Source organism: Cetorhinus maximus, chromosome 6, assembly GCF_964194155.1.
Source record: "Cetorhinus maximus chromosome 6, sCetMax3.hap1.1, whole genome shotgun sequence".
NCBI classification, from domain to species: Eukaryota; Metazoa; Chordata; class Chondrichthyes; order Lamniformes; family Cetorhinidae; genus Cetorhinus; species Cetorhinus maximus.
In genome coordinates, this window is record NC_135884.1 from 65,578,756 (window position 1) to 65,595,251 (window position 16,496).

Consider the following 16,496-nt stretch of genomic DNA (forward strand, 5'->3'; position numbering starts at 1 on the left):
CAGTGAGGGGGAAGAGAATGACAGTGAGGGGAGAGTGAATGACAGTAAGGGGAGAGTGAATGACAGTGAGGGGAGAGTGATTGACAGTGAGAGGAGCGTGAATGACTGAGGGGAGAGTGAGTGACAGTGAGGGGAGAGTGAATGACTGTGATAGGGAGAGTGAGTGACAGTGAGGGGAGAGTGAATGACAGTGAGGGGAGAGTAAATGACAGTGAGTGTTGAGTGAATGACAGTGAGGGAGAGTGAATGACAGTGAGGGGAGAGTGAATGACAGTGAGGGCGAGTGAGTGACAGTGATAGGGAGAGTGAATGACAGTAAGTTGAGAGTGCATGACAGTGAGGGGAGTGTGAATGACAGTGAAGGGAGAGTGAATGACAGTGAGGGGAGAGTCAATGACAGTGAGGGGAGAGTGTATGAGAGCGAGGGGAGAGTGTGTGACAGTGAGGGGAGTGTGAATGACAGTGAGGGGAGAGTGAGTGACACTGATATGGAGAGTGAATGACAGTGAGGCGAGAGTTAATGACAGTGAGGGGAGAGTGAATGACAGTGATAGGAAGAGTGATTGACAGTGAGGGGAGAGTGATAGTCAGTGAGGGGAGAGTGAATGACAGTGAGGGGAGACTGAATGACAGTGAGGGGAGAGTGAATGACAGTGAGGGGAGCGTGAATGACAGTGAGGGGAGAGTGAGTGACAGTTAGGTGAGAGTGAATGACAGTGATAGGGAGAGTGAGTGACAGTGAGGAGTGCGTGAATGACAGTGAGGGGAGAGTGAGTGACAGTGAGGGGAGAGTGAATGACAGTGATAGGGAGAGTGAATGACAGTGAGGGGAGAGTGAATGACAGTGATACGGAGAGTGAATGGCAGTGAGGGGCGAGTGATTGACAGTGAGGGGAGAGTGAATGGCACTTAGGGGAGAGTGAATGACAGTGAGGGGAGAGTGAATGGCAGTGAGGGGACAGAGAGTGGCAGTGTGGGGAGAGTGAATGACAGTGAGCGTGAGTGAATGACAGTGAGGGTTGAGTGAATGTCAGTGAGGGGAGCGTGAACGACAGTGAGGGGAGAGTGAGTGATAGTGAGTGGAGAGTGAATGACAGTGATAGAGAGAGTGAGTGACAGTGAGGTGGAAGAGAATGACAGTGAGGGGAGAGAGAATGACAGTGAGGGGAGAGTGAATGACAGTGAGGGGAGAGTGAATGGCAGTGAGGGGAGAGTGAATGACAGTGATAGGGAGCGTGACTGACAGTGAGGGGGGAGTGAATGACAGTGAAAGGGAGACTGAATGACAGTGAGGGGAGATTGAATGGCAGTGAGGGGACAGAGAGTGACAGTGAGGTAAGAGTGAATGGCAGTGAGGGGAGAGTGAATGACAGTGAGGGGAGAGTGAATGACAGTGAGGGGCGAGTGAATGGCAGTCAGGGGACAGAGAGTGACAGTGTGGTGAGAGTGAATGGCAGTGAGGGGAGAGTGAATGACAGTGAGGGGACAGTGAATGACAGTGAGGGGTGCGTGAATGACAGTGAGGGAAGAGTGAGAGACTGTGAGGAGAGAGTGAATGACATTTAGGTAGAGTGAATGACAGTGAGGGGAGAGTGAATGACAGTGAGGGATAGTGAATGACAGTGAGGGGAGAGTGAATGAATGTGAGGGGAGAGTGAATGACAGTGAGGGAGAGTGAATGACAGTGATGGGAGAGTGAATGACAGTGAGGGGAGATTGAATGACAGTGAGGGGAGATTGAATGACAGTGATAGGGAGAGTGAATGACAGTGAGGGGAGAGTGAGTGACAGTGAGGGGAGAGTGAATGACAGTGATAGGGAGAGTGAATGACAGTGAGGGGAGAGTGAATGACAGTCAGGGAGAGTGAATGACAGTGATAGGGAGAGTCAATGACAGTGATAGGGAAAGTGAATGATAGTGAGGGGAGAGTGAATGACAGTGAGGGGAGATTTAATGACAGTGAGGGGAGAGCGAATGACAGTGATTGGGGAATGAATGACAGTAAGGGAGAGTAAATGACAGTGATAGGGAGAGTGAATGACAGTGATTGGAGAGTGAATGACAGTGAGGGGAGAGTGAATGACAGTGAGCGGAGAGTGAATTACAGTGAGGGGAGCTTGAATGACAGTGATGGGAGAGTGAATCACAGTGAGGGGAGAGTGAATGACAGTGAGTGGATAGTGAATGACAGTGAGGGGAGAGTGATTGACAGTGAAGGGAAAGTGAACGACAGTGATAGGGAGAGTGAGTGATATTGATAGGGAGATTGAGTGACAGTGAAGGGAGAGTGATAGTCAGTGAGGGGAGAGTGAATGTCAGTGCGGAGAGACTAAATGACACTGAGGGGAGAGTGTATGACAGTGAGGGGAGAGTGAATGACAGTGAGGGGAGAGTGAATGAAAGTGAGGGGAGAGTGAATGACAGTAAGGGGAGAGTGAAATACAGTGAGGGGAGACTGAATTACACTGAGGGAAGAGACAATGATAGTGATAGTGGGAGTGAATGACAGTGAGGGGAGAGTGAATGAGAGTGAGGGGAGAGTGAATGGCAGTGAGGGGAGAGTGAATGACAGTGAGGGGAGAGTGAATGACAGTGAGGGGAGAGTGAATGGCAGTGAGGGGAGAGTGAATGACATTGATAGGGAGAGTGAATGACAGTGAGGGGCGAGTGAATGACAGTGATAGGGAGAGTGAATGACAGTGATAGTGAGAGTGAATGACAGTGAGGGGAGACTGAATGACAGTGAGGTGAGAGCGAATGACAGAGAGGGAAGAGTGAGTGACACTGATATGGAGAGTGAATGACAGTGAGGGGAGAGTGAATGACAGTGACAGGGAGAGTGAATAACAGTGAGGGGGGAGTGAATCACAGTGAGGGGAGAGTTAATGATAGTGAGGGCAAGAGAGAATGACAGTGAGGGGAGAGTGAATGACAGTGATAGGGAGAGTGAATGACAGTGATAGGGAGAGTGAATGACAGTAAGGGGAGAGTGAATGACAGTGAGGGGAGAGTGAATGACAGTGAGGGGATAGTGAATGACAGTGAGGGGAGAGTGAGTGACAGTGAAGGGAAAGTGAATGGCAGTGATAGGGAGAGTGAGTGACATTGATAGGGAGAGTGAATGGCAGTGAGGGGAGAGTGAATGACAGTGATGGGAGAGTGAATGACAGTGAGGGGGGAGTGAATCACAGTGAGGGGAGAGTTAATGATAGTGAGGGCAAGAGTGAATGACAGTGAGGGGAGAGTGAATGACAGTGATAGGGAGAGTGAATGACAGTGATAGGGAGAGTGAATGACAGTAAGGGGAGAGTGAATGACAGTGAGGGGAGAGTGAATGACAGTGAGGGGAGAGTGAATGACAGTGAGGTGAGAGTGGGTGACAGTGAAGGGTGAGTGAATGACAGTGAGGGGAGAGTGAATGACAGTGAGGGGAGAGTGAATGACAGTGAGGGGAGAGTGAATGACCGTGAGGGGAGATTGAGTGACAGTGAGGGGAGAGTGAATGACAGTGAGTTGAGAGCGAATGACAGAGAGGGAAGAGTGAGTGACACTGATATGGAGAGTGATTGACAGTGAGGGGAGAGTGAATGAGAGCGAGGGGATAGTGAGTGACAGTGAGGGGACAGTGAGTGGCACTGACATGGAGAGTGAATGACAGTGAAAGGGAGAGTGAGTGACAGAGTGGGAAGAGTGAATGACAGTGAGGGGAGAGTGAATCACAGTGAGGGTTGAGTGAATGACAGTGAGGGGAGAGTGAATGACAGTGCGGGGATTGTTAATGACAGTGAGCGGGGAGTGAATGACAGAGAGGGGAGAGTGTGTGACAGTGAGGGGAGAGTGAATGACAGTGAGTGGAGAGTGAAAGACAGTGAGGAGAGAGTAAGTGACAGTGAGGGGATAGTGAATGACATTGAGGGGAGATTGAATGACAGTGAGGGAGAGTGAATGACAGTGAGGGGAGAGTGAATGACAGTGAGGGCGAGTGAGTGACAGTGATAGGGAGAGTGAATGACAGTAAGGGGAGAGTGAATGACAGTGAGGGGAGTGTGAATGAAAGTGAAGGGAGAGTGAATGACAGTGAGGGGAGAGTGAATGACAGTGAGGGGAGAGTGAGTGACAGTGAGGGGAATGTGAATGACAGTGAGGGGAGAGTGAGTGACACTGATATGGAGAGTGAATGACAGTGAGGGGAGAGTTAATGACAGTGAAGTGAGAGTGAATGACAGTGATAGGGAGAGTGATTGGCAGTGAGGGGAGCGTGATAGTCAGTGAGGGGAGAGTGAATGACAGTGAGGGGAGACTAAATGACACTGAGGGGAGAGCGAATGACAGTGAGGGGAGAGTGAATGACTGTGAGGGGAGACTGAATGACAGTGAGGGGAGAGTGAATGACAGTAATGCGAGAGTGAATGACTGCGAGGTGAGAGTGAATGACAGTGAGGGGAGACTGAATGTCACTGAGGGGAGAGTGAATGACATTGAGGGGAGAGTGAATGACAGTGAGGGGAGATTGAATGACAGTGAAAGGGAAAGTTAATGACATTGAGGGTAGATTGAAAGACAGTGAGGGAAGAGTGAATGAAGGTGGTAGGGAGAGTGAATGACAGTGAAGGGAGAGTGAATGACATTGAGGCGAGAGTGAATGGCAGTGAGGGGAGAGTGAATGACAGTGAGGGGAGAGTGAATATCTGTGAGGGGAGAGTGAATGGCAGTGAGGGGAGAGTGAATGACAGTGATAGGGAGAGTGAATGACAGTGAGGGGCGAGTGAATGACAGTGATAGTGAGAGTTAATGACAGTGATAGTGAGAGCGAATGACAGTGAGGGCAGTGTGAATGACAGTGATAGGGAGAGTGAATGACAGTGATAGGGAGAGTGAATGGCAGTGAGGGGAGAGTGAATGACAGAGACAGGGAGAGTGAATGACAGTGAGGGGAGAGTTAATGATAGTGAGGGGAAGAGTGAATGACAGTGATAGGGAGAGTGAATGGCAGTGATAGGGAGAGTGAATGACAGTGAGGGGTGAGTGAATGACAGTGAGTGGAGATTGAATGACAGTGAGGTGAGAGTGAGTGACAGTGAATGGTGAGTGAATGACAGTGTGGGGAGAGTGAATGACAGTGAGGGGAGAGTGAATGACTGTGAGGGGAGACTGAATGACAGTGAGGGGAGAGTGAATGACAGTAATGCGAGAGTGAATGACTGCGAGGTGAGAGTGAATGACAGTGAGGGGAGACTGAATGTCACTGAGGGGAGAGTGAATGACATTGAGGGGAGAGTGAATGACAGTGAGGGGAGATTGAATGACAGTGAAAGGGAGAGTTAATGACATTGAGGGTAGATTGAAAGACAGTGAGGGAAGAGTGAATGAAGGTGGTAGGGAGAGTGAATGACAGTGAAGGGAGAGTGAATGACATTGAGGCGAGAGTGAATGGCAGTGAGGGGAGAGTGAATGACAGTGAGGGGAGAGTGAATGACTGTGAGGGGAGAGTGAATGGCAGTGAGGGGAGAGTGAATGACAGTGATAGGGAGAGTGAATGACAGTGAGGGGCGAGTGAATGACAGTGATAGTGAGAGTTAATGACAGTGATAGTGAGAGCGAATGACAGTGAGGGCAGTGTGAATGACAGTGATAGGGAGAGTGAATGACAGTGATAGGGAGAGTGAATGGCAGTGAGGGGAGAGTGAATGACAGAGACAGGGAGAGTGAATGACAGTGAGGGGAGAGTTAATGATAGTGAGGGGAAGAGTGAATGACAGTGATAGGGAGAGTGAATGGCAGTGATAGGGAGAGTGAATGACAGTGAGGGGTGAGTGAATGACAGTGAGTGGAGATTGAATGACAGTGAGGTGAGAGTGAGTGACAGTGAATGGTGAGTGAATGACAGTGTGGGGAGAGTGAATGACAGTGAGGGGAGAGTGAATGACAGTGAGGGGAGAGTGAATGACCGTGAGGGGAGAGTGAGTGACAGTGAGGGGAGAGTGAATAACAGTGAGGTGAGAGCGAATGACAGAGTGGGAAGAGTGAGTGACACTGATATGGAGAGTGAATGACAGTGAGGAGGGAGTGAATGACAGCGAGGGGATCGTGAGTGACAGTGAGGGGAGAGTGAGTGGCACTGACATGGAGAGTGAATGACAGTGAAAGGGACAGTTAGTGACAGAGAGGGAAGAGTGAATAACAGTGAGGGGATAGTGAGTGACAGTGAGGGGAGAGTGAATGACAGTGAGGGGAGAGTGAATCACAGTGAGGGTTGAGTGAATGACAGAGAGGGGAGAGTGAATGACTTTGAGGGGAGTGTGAATGACAGAGAGGGGAGAGTGTGTGACAGTGAGGGGAGAGTGAATGACAGTGAGTGGAGAGTGAATGACAGTGAGGGGTGAGTAAGTGAAAGTGAGGGGATAGTGAATGACATTGAGGGGAGATTGAATGACAGTGAGGGAGAGTGAATGACAGTGAGGGGGGATTGAATGACAGTGAGGGCGAGTGAGTGGCAGTGATAGGGAGAATGAATGACAGTAAGGGGAGAGTGAATGACAGTGAGGGGAGAGTGAATGACAGTGAGGGGAGAGTCAATGACAGTGAGGGGAGAGTGAATGACAGTGAGGGGTGTGTGAATGACAGTGAGGGGAGAGTGAGTGACACTGATATGGAGAGTGAATGACAGTGAGGGGTGAGTTAATGACAGTGAGGGGAGAGTGAATGACAGTGATAGGGAGAGTGATTGACAGGGGAGAGTGATAGTCAGTGAGGGGAGAGTGAATGACAGTGAGGAGAGACTAAATGACACTGAGGGGAGAGTGAATGACAGTGAGGGGAGAGTGAATGACAGTGAGGGGAGACTGAATGAAAGTGAGGGGAGAGTGAATGACAGTGAGGGGTGAGTGAGTGACAGTTAGGTGAGAGTGAATGACAGTGATAGGGAGAGTGAGTGACAGTGAGGAGTGCGTGAATGACAGTGACGGGAGAGTGGTGACAGTGAGGGGAGAGTGAATGACAGTGATAGGGAGCGTGACTGACAGTGAGGGGGGAGTGAATGACAGTGAAAGGGAGACTGAATGACAGTGAGGGGAGGTTGAATGGCAGTGAGGGGACAGAGAGTGACAGTGAGGTGAGAGTGAATGGGAGTGAGGGGAGAGTGAATGACAGTGAGGGGAGAGTGAATGACAGTGAGGGGAGAGTGAATGGCAGTGAGGGGACAGAGAGTGACAGTGAGGTGAGAGTGAATGGCAGTGAGGGGTGCGTGAATGACAGTGAGGGGCGAGTGAATGACAGTGATAGGGAGAGTGAATGACAGCGATAGTGAGAGTGAATGACAGTGAGGGGAGAGTGAATGACAGTGATAGGGAGAGTGAATGACAGTGATAGGGAGAGTGAATGGCAGTGAGGGGAGAGTGAATGACAGAGACAGGGAGAGTGAATGACTGTGAGGGGAGAGTTAATGATAGTGAGGGGAAGAGTGAATGACAGTGATAGGGAGAGTGAATGACAGTGATAGGGAGAGTGAATGACAGTGAGGGGTGAGTGAATGACAGTGAGGGGAGAGTGAATGACAGTGAGGAGAGAGTGAGTGACTTTGAGGGGAGAGTGAATGACAATGAGGAGAGAGTGAGTGACAGTGAGGGGTGTGTGAATGGCAGTGAGGGGAGAGTGAATGACAGTGAGGGGAGAGTGAATGACAGTGAGGGGCGAGTGAATGACCGTTAGGGGAGAGTGAGTGTCAGTGAGGGGAGAGTGAATGACAGTGAGGGGAGAGCGAATGACAGTGAGGGAGAGTGAATGACAGTGAGGGAAGAGTGAATGACAGTGAGGGAGAGTGAATGACAGTGAGGGGAGATTGAATGACCGTGATTGGGAGTGTGAGTGACAGTGATAGGGAGAGTGAATGACAGTGAGGGCAGAGTGAATGACAGTGTGGGGAGAGTGAATGACAGTGTGGGAGAGTGAATGACAGTGAGGGGAGAGTTAATGACAGTGAGGGGAGAGTGAATGACAGTGAGGGGATAGTGAATGACAGTGAGGGGAGAGTAAATACAGTGAGGGGATAGTGAATGACAGTGAGGGGAAAGTGAATGACAGTGATAGGGAGAGTGAATGACAGTGAGGGGAGAGTGAATGACAGTGAGGGGAGAGTGAATGACAGTGAGGGGGGAGTGAATGACAGAGAGGGGAGAGTGAATGACATTGAAAGGAGAGTGAATGACAGAGAGGGGAGAGTGTGTGACAGTGAGGGGAGAGTAAATGACAGTGAGTGGAGAGTGAATGACAGTGAGGGGAGAGTAAGTGACAGTGAGGTGATAGTGAATGACATTGAGGGGAGATTGAATGACAGTGAGGGAGAGTGAATGACAGTGAGGGGAGAGTGAATGACAGTGAGGGCGAGTGAGTGACAGTGATAGGGAGAGTGAATGACAGTAAGGGGAGAGTGAATGACAGTGAGGGGAGTGTGAATGACAGTGAAGGGAGAGTGAATGACAGTGAGGGGAGAGTGAATGACAGTGAGGGGAGAGTGAATGACAGTGAGGGGAGAGTGAGTGACAGTGAGGGGAGTGTGAATGACAGTGAGGGGAGATTGAATGACAGTGAGGGGAGATTGAATGACAGTGATAGGGAGAGTGAATGACAGTGAGGGGAGAGTGAGTGACAGTGAGGGGAGAGTGAATGACAGTGATAGGGAGAGTGAATGACAGTGAGGGGAGAGTGAATGACAGTCAGGGAGAGTGAATGACAGTGATAGGGAGAGTCAATGACAGTGATAGGGAAAGTGAATGATAGTGAGGGGAGAGTGAATGACAGTGAGGGAGATTTAATGACAGTGAGGGGAGAGCGAATGACAGTGATTGGGGAATGAATGACAGTAAGGGAGAGTAAATGACAGTGATAGGGAGAGTGAATGACAGTGATTGGAGAGTGAATGACAGTGAGGGGAGAGTGAATGACAGTGAGCGGAGAGTGAATTACAGTGAGGGGAGCTTGAATGACAGTGATGGGAGAGTGAATCACAGTGAGGGGAGAGTGAATGACAGTGAGTGGATAGTGAATGACAGTGAGGGGAGAGTGATTGACAGTGAAGGGAAAGTGAACGACAGTGATAGGGAGAGTGAGTGATATTGATAGGGAGATTGAGTGACAGTGAAGGGAGAGTGATAGTCAGTGAGGGGAGAGTGAATGTCAGTGCGGAGAGACTAAATGACACTGAGGGGAGAGTGTATGACAGTGAGGGGAGAGTGAATGACAGTGAGGGGAGAGTGAATGAAAGTGAGGGGAGAGTGAATGACAGTAAGGGGAGAGTGAAATACAGTGAGGGGAGACTGAATTACACTGAGGGAAGAGACAATGATAGTGATAGTGGGAGTGAATGACAGTGAGGGGAGAGTGAATGAGAGTGAGGGGAGAGTGAATGGCAGTGAGGGGAGAGTGAATGACAGTGAGGGGAGAGTGAATGACAGTGAGGGGAGAGTGAATGGCAGTGAGGGGAGAGTGAATGACATTGATAGGGAGAGTGAATGACAGTGAGGGGCGAGTGAATGACAGTGATAGGGAGAGTGAATGACAGTGATAGTGAGAGTGAATGACAGTGAGGGGAGACTGAATGACAGTGAGGTGAGAGCGAATGACAGAGAGGGAAGAGTGAGTGACACTGATATGGAGAGTGAATGACAGTGAGGGGAGAGTGAATGACAGTGACAGGGAGAGTGAATAACAGTGAGGGGGGAGTGAATCACAGTGAGGGGAGAGTTAATGATAGTGAGGGCAAGAGAGAATGACAGTGAGGGGAGAGTGAATGACAGTGATAGGGAGAGTGAATGACAGTGATAGGGAGAGTGAATGACAGTAAGGGGAGAGTGAATGACAGTGAGGGGAGAGTGAATGACAGTGAGGGGAGAGTCAATGACAGTGAGGGGAGAGTGAATGACAGTGAGGGGAGAGTGAATGACCGTGAGGGGAGAGTGAGTGACAGTGAGGGGAGAGTGAATGACAGTGAGGTCAGAGCGAATGACAGAGAGGGAAGAGTGAGTGACACTGATATGGAGAGTGAATGACAGTGAGGGGAGAGTGAATGACAGCGAGGGGATAGTGAGTGACAGTGTGGGGACAGTGAGTGGCACTGACATGGAGAGTGAATGACAGTGAATGGGAGAGTGAGTGACAGAGTGGGAAGAGTGAATGACAGTGAGGGGAGAGTGAATCACAGTGAGGGTTGAGTGAATGACATTGAGGGGAGAGTGAATGACAGTGAGGGGAGTGTTAATGACAGTGAGGGGGGAGTGAATGACAGAGAGGGGAGAGTGAATGACATTGAGGGGAGAGTGAATGACAGAGAGGGGAGAGTGTGTGACAGTGAGGGGAGAGTGAATTACAGTGAGTGGAGAGTGAATGACAGTGAGGGGAGAGTAAGTGACAGTGAGGAGATAGTGAATGACATTGAGGGGAGATTCAATGACAGTGAGGGAGAGTGAATGACAGTGAGGGGAGAGTGAATGACAGTGAGGGCGAGTGAATGACAGTGATAGGGAGACTGAATGACAGTAAGGGGAGAGTGAATGACAGTGAGGGGAGTGTGAATGACAGTGACGGGAGAGTGAATGACAGTGAGGGGAGAGTGAATGACAGTGAGGGGAGAGTGAATGACAGTGAGGGGAGAGTGAGTGACAGTGAGGGGAATGTGAATGACAGTGAGGGGAGAGTGAGTGACACTGATATGGAGAGTGAATGACAGTGAGGGGAGAGTTAATGACAGTGAGGAGAGAGTGAATGACAGTGATAGGGAGAGTGATTGACAGTGAGGGGAGCGTGATAGTCAGTGAGGGGAGAGTGAATGACAGTGAGGGGAGACTAAATGACACTGAGGGGAGAGTGAATGACAGTGAGGGGAGAGTGAATGACTGTGAGGGGAGACTGAATGACAGTGAGGGGACAGTGAATGACAGTAAGGCGAGAGTGAATGACTGCGAGGTGAGAGTGAATGACAGTGAGGGGAGACTGAATGTCACTGAGGGGAGAGTGAATGACATTGAGGGGAGAGTGAATGAAAGTGAGGGGAGATTGAATGACAGTGAAAGGGAGAGTGAATGACATTGAGGGTAGATTGAAAGACAGTGATGGAAGAGTGAATGAAGGTGATAGGGAGAGTGAATGAAAGTGAAGGGAGAGTGAATGACATTGAGGGGAGAGTGAATGGCAGTGAGGGGAGAGTGAATGACAGTGAGGGGAGAGTGAATGACAGTGAGGGATAGTGAATGACAGTGAGGGGAGAGTGAATGAATGTGAGGGGAGAGTGAATGACAGTGAGGGAGAGTGAATGACAGTGATGGGAGAGTGAATGACAGAGAGGGGAGAGTGAATGACAGTGAGGGGAGATTGAATGACAGTGAGGGGAGAGTGAATGACAGTGATAGGGAGAGTGAATGACAGTGAGGGGAGAGCGAATGACAGTGAGTGGAGAATGAATGACAGTGAGGGAGAGTAAAGGACAGTGATAGGGAGAGTGAATGACAGTGATTGGAGAGTGAATGACAGTGAGGGGAGAGGGAATGACAGTGATGGGAGAGTGAATCACAGTGAGGGGAGAGTGAATGATAGTGAGGGGAGAGTGAATGATAGTGAGGGGATAGTGAATGACAGTGAGGGGAGAGTGAGTGACAGTGAAGGGAAAGTGAATGGCAGTGATAGGGAGAGTGAGTGACATTGATAGGGAGAGTGAATGGCAGTGAGGGGAGAGTGAATGACAGTGATGGGAGAGTGAATGACAGTGAGGGGGGAGTGAATCACAGTGAGGGGAGAGTTAATGATAGTGAGGGCAAGAGTGAATGACAGTGAGGGGAGAGTGAATGACAGTGATAGGGAGAGTGAATGACAGTGATAGGGAGAGTGAATGACAGTAAGGGGAGAGTGAATGACAGTGAGGGGAGAGTGAATGACAGTGAGGGGAGAGTGAATGACAGTGAGGTGAGAGTGGGTGACAGTGAAGGGTGAGTGAATGACAGTGAGGGGAGAGTGAATGACAGTGAGGGGAGAGTGAATGACAGTGAGGGGAGAGTGAATGACCGTGAGGGGAGATTGAGTGACAGTGAGGGGAGAGTGAATGACAGTGAGTTGAGAGCGAATGACAGAGAGGGAAGAGTGAGTGACACTGATATGGAGAGTGATTGACAGTGAGGGGAGAGTGAATGAGAGCGAGGGGATAGTGAGTGACAGTGAGGGGACAGTGAGTGGCACTGACATGGAGAGTGAATGACAGTGAAAGGGAGAGTGAGTGACAGAGTGGGAAGAGTGAATGACAGTGAGGGGAGAGTGAATCACAGTGAGGGTTGAGTGAATGACAGTGAGGGGAGAGTGAATGACAGTGCGGGGATTGTTAATGACAGTGAGCGGGGAGTGAATGACAGAGAGGGGAGAGTGTGTGACAGTGAGGGGAGAGTGAATGACAGTGAGTGGAGAGTGAAAGACAGTGAGGAGAGAGTAAGTGACAGTGAGGGGATAGTGAATGACATTGAGGGGAGATTGAATGACAGTGAGGGAGAGTGAATGACAGTGAGGGGAGAGTGAATGACAGTGAGGGCGAGTGAGTGACAGTGATAGGGAGAGTGAATGACAGTAAGGGGAGAGTGAATGACAGTGAGGGGAGTGTGAATGAAAGTGAAGGGAGAGTGAATGACAGTGAGGGGAGAGTGAATGACAGTGAGGGGAGAGTGAGTGACAGTGAGGGGAATGTGAATGACAGTGAGGGGAGAGTGAGTGACACTGATATGGAGAGTGAATGACAGTGAGGGGAGAGTTAATGACAGTGAAGTGAGAGTGAATGACAGTGATAGGGAGAGTGATTGGCAGTGAGGGGAGCGTGATAGTCAGTGAGGGGAGAGTGAATGACAGTGAGGGGAGACTAAATGACACTGAGGGGAGAGCGAATGACAGTGAGGGGAGAGTGAATGACTGTGAGGGGAGACTGAATGACAGTGAGGGGAGAGTGAATGACAGTAATGCGAGAGTGAATGACTGCGAGGTGAGAGTGAATGACAGTGAGGGGAGACTGAATGTCACTGAGGGGAGAGTGAATGACATTGAGGGGAGAGTGAATGACAGTGAGGGGAGATTGAATGACAGTGAAAGGGAAAGTTAATGACATTGAGGGTAGATTGAAAGACAGTGAGGGAAGAGTGAATGAAGGTGGTAGGGAGAGTGAATGACAGTGAAGGGAGAGTGAATGACATTGAGGCGAGAGTGAATGGCAGTGAGGGGAGAGTGAATGACAGTGAGGGGAGAGTGAATATCTGTGAGGGGAGAGTGAATGGCAGTGAGGGGAGAGTGAATGACAGTGATAGGGAGAGTGAATGACAGTGAGGGGCGAGTGAATGACAGTGATAGTGAGAGTTAATGACAGTGATAGTGAGAGCGAATGACAGTGAGGGCAGTGTGAATGACAGTGATAGGGAGAGTGAATGACAGTGATAGGGAGAGTGAATGGCAGTGAGGGGAGAGTGAATGACAGAGACAGGGAGAGTGAATGACAGTGAGGGGAGAGTTAATGATAGTGAGGGGAAGAGTGAATGACAGTGATAGGGAGAGTGAATGGCAGTGATAGGGAGAGTGAATGACAGTGAGGGGTGAGTGAATGACAGTGAGTGGAGATTGAATGACAGTGAGGTGAGAGTGAGTGACAGTGAATGGTGAGTGAATGACAGTGTGGGGAGAGTGAATGACAGTGAGGGGAGAGTGAATGACTGTGAGGGGAGACTGAATGACAGTGAGGGGAGAGTGAATGACAGTAATGCGAGAGTGAATGACTGCGAGGTGAGAGTGAATGACAGTGAGGGGAGACTGAATGTCACTGAGGGGAGAGTGAATGACATTGAGGGGAGAGTGAATGACAGTGAGGGGAGATTGAATGACAGTGAAAGGGAGAGTTAATGACATTGAGGGTAGATTGAAAGACAGTGAGGGAAGAGTGAATGAAGGTGGTAGGGAGAGTGAATGACAGTGAAGGGAGAGTGAATGACATTGAGGCGAGAGTGAATGGCAGTGAGGGGAGAGTGAATGACAGTGAGGGGAGAGTGAATGACTGTGAGGGGAGAGTGAATGGCAGTGAGGGGAGAGTGAATGACAGTGATAGGGAGAGTGAATGACAGTGAGGGGCGAGTGAATGACAGTGATAGTGAGAGTTAATGACAGTGATAGTGAGAGCGAATGACAGTGAGGGCAGTGTGAATGACAGTGATAGGGAGAGTGAATGACAGTGATAGGGAGAGTGAATGGCAGTGAGGGGAGAGTGAATGACAGAGACAGGGAGAGTGAATGACAGTGAGGGGAGAGTTAATGATAGTGAGGGGAAGAGTGAATGACAGTGATAGGGAGAGTGAATGGCAGTGATAGGGAGAGTGAATGACAGTGAGGGGTGAGTGAATGACAGTGAGTGGAGATTGAATGACAGTGAGGTGAGAGTGAGTGACAGTGAATGGTGAGTGAATGACAGTGTGGGGAGAGTGAATGACAGTGAGGGGAGAGTGAATGACAGTGAGGGGAGAGTGAATGACCGTGAGGGGAGAGTGAGTGACAGTGAGGGGAGAGTGAATAACAGTGAGGTGAGAGCGAATGACAGAGTGGGAAGAGTGAGTGACACTGATATGGAGAGTGAATGACAGTGAGGAGGGAGTGAATGACAGCGAGGGGATCGTGAGTGACAGTGAGGGGAGAGTGAGTGGCACTGACATGGAGAGTGAATGACAGTGAAAGGGACAGTTAGTGACAGAGAGGGAAGAGTGAATAACAGTGAGGGGATAGTGAGTGACAGTGAGGGGAGAGTGAATGACAGTGAGGGGAGAGTGAATCACAGTGAGGGTTGAGTGAATGACAGAGAGGGGAGAGTGAATGACTTTGAGGGGAGTGTGAATGACAGAGAGGGGAGAGTGTGTGACAGTGAGGGGAGAGTGAATGACAGTGAGTGGAGAGTGAATGACAGTGAGGGGTGAGTAAGTGAAAGTGAGGGGATAGTGAATGACATTGAGGGGAGATTGAATGACAGTGAGGGAGAGTGAATGACAGTGAGGGGGGATTGAATGACAGTGAGGGCGAGTGAGTGGCAGTGATAGGGAGAATGAATGACAGTAAGGGGAGAGTGAATGACAGTGAGGGGAGAGTGAATGACAGTGAGGGGAGAGTCAATGACAGTGAGGGGAGAGTGAATGACAGTGAGGGGTGTGTGAATGACAGTGAGGGGAGAGTGAGTGACACTGATATGGAGAGTGAATGACAGTGAGGGGTGAGTTAATGACAGTGAGGGGAGAGTGAATGACAGTGATAGGGAGAGTGATTGACAGGGGAGAGTGATAGTCAGTGAGGGGAGAGTGAATGACAGTGAGGAGAGACTAAATGACACTGAGGGGAGAGTGAATGACAGTGAGGGGAGAGTGAATGACAGTGAGGGGAGACTGAATGAAAGTGAGGGGAGAGTGAATGACAGTGAGGGGTGAGTGAGTGACAGTTAGGTGAGAGTGAATGACAGTGATAGGGAGAGTGAGTGACAGTGAGGAGTGCGTGAATGACAGTGACGGGAGAGTGGTGACAGTGAGGGGAGAGTGAATGACAGTGATAGGGAGCGTGACTGACAGTGAGGGGGGAGTGAATGACAGTGAAAGGGAGACTGAATGACAGTGAGGGGAGGTTGAATGGCAGTGAGGGGACAGAGAGTGACAGTGAGGTGAGAGTGAATGGGAGTGAGGGGAGAGTGAATGACAGTGAGGGGAGAGTGAATGACAGTGAGGGGAGAGTGAATGGCAGTGAGGGGACAGAGAGTGACAGTGAGGTGAGAGTGAATGGCAGTGAGGGGTGCGTGAATGACAGTGAGGGGCGAGTGAATGACAGTGATAGGGAGAGTGAATGACAGCGATAGTGAGAGTGAATGACAGTGAGGGGAGAGTGAATGACAGTGATAGGGAGAGTGAATGACAGTGATAGGGAGAGTGAATGGCAGTGAGGGGAGAGTGAATGACAGAGACAGGGAGAGTGAATGACTGTGAGGGGAGAGTTAATGATAGTGAGGGGAAGAGTGAATGACAGTGATAGGGAGAGTGAATGACAGTGATAGGGAGAGTGAATGACAGTGAGGGGTGAGTGAATGACAGTGAGGGGAGAGTGAATGACAGTGAGGAGAGAGTGAGTGACTTTGAGGGGAGAGTGAATGACAATGAGGAGAGAGTGAGTGACAGTGAGGGGTGTGTGAATGGCAGTGAGGGGAGAGTGAATGACAGTGAGGGGAGAGTGAATGACAGTGAGGGGCGAGTGAATGACCGTTAGGGGAGAGTGAGTGTCAGTGAGGGGAGAGTGAATGACAGTGAGGGGAGAGCGAATGACAGTGAGGGAGAGTGAATGACAGTGAGGGAAGAGTGAATGACAGTGAGGGAGAGTGAATGACAGTGAGGGGAGATTGAATGACCGTGATTGGGAGTGTGAGTGACAGTGATAGGGAGAGTGAATGACAGTGAGGGCAGAGTGAATGACA